Below are 3572 nucleotides of genomic sequence, written 5' to 3' on the forward strand. Positions count from 1 at the left end.
TTTTCTTCTTCTTTTCCTCCATTTTTTCCTTTTTCTCTGCCGTATATCTCGGCCTCAGACTCACACTCTGGATCTGGAGGGGGTGTGGCTCTACTTGCACTCCGCCTCCTCCCCTCTTCTTCCTCCCTCTCTACCCTTGCAAGTTCTTTTGCAACTCTTGCCCTTTACCTCCTATCCAACTCTTCCTCCATTTGCTCCTTGTCCGACCAACTAGGTGCACTCTTGGGACAGTTTTTGTTCATGTGCTCACCACTCCCACAAACATCACAGGTCTTAGGCGAAGGGCATTGATTAGCAGTATGCCCCTCCTTTTTACAATTACGGCAGCACTGTCCTTTGTTGCACTCCGCCTGTATGTGCCCAAAAGAAAGCATTTCCTACAAAACCGAGGCTGTCCTGGGTAGGTCAAAAAACCTCTATGACCTGCCACAGAAAAGTTTGCAGGAGGGTGTCTGAAACCCCCCACACTGTCAGGGTCCCTTCTCAACTTTACACGGTAAATATATTTACAGTTGAAAATTCCCCAAATATTGACCTGCCGCTCTCCTATTTTCACATAATCACAGTATTGAGAGAGAAAGCTCTGTAACAAAGCAGGATCTGTAAAAGGGTTATACACTGTAACAGTTACCTCCTTTTCCTGCAGTCCAAACAAGGGTATCCAAGCAACTCCTTCCAGAATAGGATCATCAGCGTTGTTCCGAAGCCACTCATAGACATTCAGGCAAACATTCTGATCCACAAAGGTAACATCATAATTACCTTGCCGAGGAAACTCATTGCAGCTGAAAATTTCTGTTCGTCTTGCTCCAGCTTTTTCCTCAATAACATCCCGAATAATGAAAACAATGGTGTTCTTCCTCGAGTTGCTTGGGTCCACGGTCATACGAATCGTATTCTTCACGAAATTCATGATGAAAATCTGTCGGTATAGATTACCACAGGAAAAAGAAGAAATTCCACCACGAGGGTCGTCACACACGGACACGGCCTATAGCCTAGAGATCGCAACCGGATGCAAGGGAACTAAGCCGACTCCCTAATAGCAGCAGGGGGGTGAAGTCCCACCAGAGGTGAGACAATCCCCCCAGGGCAAGGAGCCGGGTACCCCAGGCACCTCTCAGCCAAGACCAAGGCAGCAACTGTAAGGTCACTGCACTTGATCTTAGCCAAAAGGCCGAGAAGCCATCCTGGACACGCTGTGCCACGTGGGCCACACCAAGGCCTACAACCGACACCCATTGTGGAGACAGAGCAAAAGATTGCCACAGGGAAGACATTTTCAGAAACTCTGGAGGCCTTCTCAATGACAGTTCTGCTGTCAATGACAATTCTGCTGTGTATGTGTGTCTGTGTGTTCATTCAAGCTGTGCACGGCGCATTTTGAATCTGCATAACTCCGCCTACTTTGACCACACCCTCCAGCCCCATTGTGACTGCACATGAATGTTCCGTGCTAAGATTCTATCTACTGCAGGCAGCGCACCTGGTTGGTGAAAAGCATTAGAATACTCACACAGGTGTAGATGGACAAGACAAGCATATTCAAGATCAGCACAGGCACCATTTTTTTTTTTTTTTTAAATGCATGTAATACACCGCATTGAAAAGTCGGTGGTCCACAAGAGGGAGACAATGTTTCAAAAAAGAATTCATGCGGTCACAAATGCAGTATGTATGGCAGAACTACTCATTGGATACTTCAATTGAAACGCCACCAAGTACTGACAGCAGGGGCCTAATTTTGTAGATGGCACAGTATATTTGCAACACTGTAAGAAAGGCCTAATAGAGGCCTATATCTTAACACACCTGTTGCAGCAACCAGTAAAGACAAATTGATTGATTGATTGATTGCATATTGAATGCAATGCAATGTTTGACAGACATAGGTGAAAGCAAGGCCAGGCAAGGCACACAAAATGTTGCAATTGGCCAAGAGAAATCAAACAAAATGCTACATTTGGCATGAGAAAAGTGCTTCTTTGACCCTGAAATCAATTCACATAAAGGGTTAAAAGACAACTTGCGCTGATTTCAATTCAATCTGTTTTTAGAAACTGGATCAGAGAAGGAGTGCACTGGTCCCGGAGATACTGCAATAACGGGTCAATGCGTGGAGTGGACAGAGCAAGCTCTTCTTCCATCTCCCTGTTCCAAAAATCCATTTAATATATGGTCCCCAAATAGGGGACGTATCAGATATTAAACTGATAAGAACAGATTTTTTTTTTAACTTTGAAGTACCCAAATTTAGGTACACCCGTTTATTAAAGTTTTAAAAGCAATTACAGGAAAAAAAGTATATATACAGTGTTTTACATATTTGAAGCATTGTAACATATTGATCAAATTTTTTTTTTTTTTTTTTAATGTTACATGCAAACAAAACAAGCAATATACAAGCATCGGCCAATAATTCACATTAGTGGTGGCATTCAAATTATGGTATTCCACTCCTCTACCATCCATTGCTTTGACAATAAGAGATTCTTTTTCTTGTCCAATAAATAATAAATACACATCTCACTAAAAGCCAATGATAAAACGTCTTTCACAGATAAAACATCATGTTTAAAAAGAAGGATGTTCCTGGCCTTCCACAGAGCTTCTTTGATGGTGCTGATTGTCTTCCATGCAATGATCCTCTTGCTTGCGTTGGGGCATTCCATGTCACCAAATAAAACAGTCTCAAAACTTAAGTCTCTTAAATCAGTTACTTTCTGGATTAATGGAAACATTTTTGTCCATATTTGTTTTGTGAATTGACAAGTCCAAAGAATGTGCAGCACTGTTTCTTCTCCTTGGCACTGCTCTCTTGGGCATTTGGAGGATCTCACGAGTCTTCTTCGGTGTTGGAATGCCCGGCATGGAAGACAATCATGCACACAGCTCCAGGCGAGGTCCTTCTGAGAATTAAAAAGATATGAGGCATTAACATTTTTCCATATTTCTAAACACTTAGGGTCATTAAAATTTCCGATCTGTGTCACTTGTTCTTTTCCTTTGAGGCCCTTTAAGATCTTTTTGCTATCCCCTAGGGCCTCTGTGTTTTTACTCTTTAGGTCATATGTATTAACAATGGTACCTAAAATTTTATAGTTTTCTGGTGTATTAAAAGCATATGGGGAATTTAAAACTGTTTCAAACCACCCAAGGCGTCTCATAAAAAAACCAATGTTAAAACGGATAAAATATGACCAGTAACTAGTGTTGAGCGATACCTTCCGATACTCAAAGGTATCGGTATCGGATGGTATCGGCCAATATCCAAAAAGTATCGGATATTGCCGATACCGATACCCGATACCAATGCAAGTCAATGGGACACAAGTATCGGAAGGTATCCAGGATGGTTCCCATGGTCTGAAGGAGAGGAAACTCTCCTTCAGGCCCTGGGATCCATATCCATGTGTAAAATAAAGAATTAAAATAAAAAATATGGATATACTCACCTCTCCGGCGGCCCCTGGACCCTTACCGATGTAACCGGCCGGGAGCCTCCGTTCCTAAGAATGAGAGCGTGAAGGGCCTTCGATGACGTCGCGGCTTCTGATTGGTCGCGTGACCGC

At 42.9% G+C, this 3572-nt stretch overlaps 1 pseudogene; it reads right to left on the reverse strand.

Moving 5' to 3' along the window:
* Positions 1-2071: 2071 nt before the first annotated feature.
* On the reverse strand, positions 2072-2289 carry LOC143771254 (U2 spliceosomal RNA; annotated as a pseudogene).
* Positions 2290-3572: the final 1283 nt, after the last annotated feature.

Source organism: Ranitomeya variabilis, chromosome 4 (genome assembly GCF_051348905.1).
Source record: "Ranitomeya variabilis isolate aRanVar5 chromosome 4, aRanVar5.hap1, whole genome shotgun sequence".
In the NCBI taxonomy this organism is placed as follows: Eukaryota; Metazoa; Chordata; class Amphibia; order Anura; family Dendrobatidae; genus Ranitomeya; species Ranitomeya variabilis.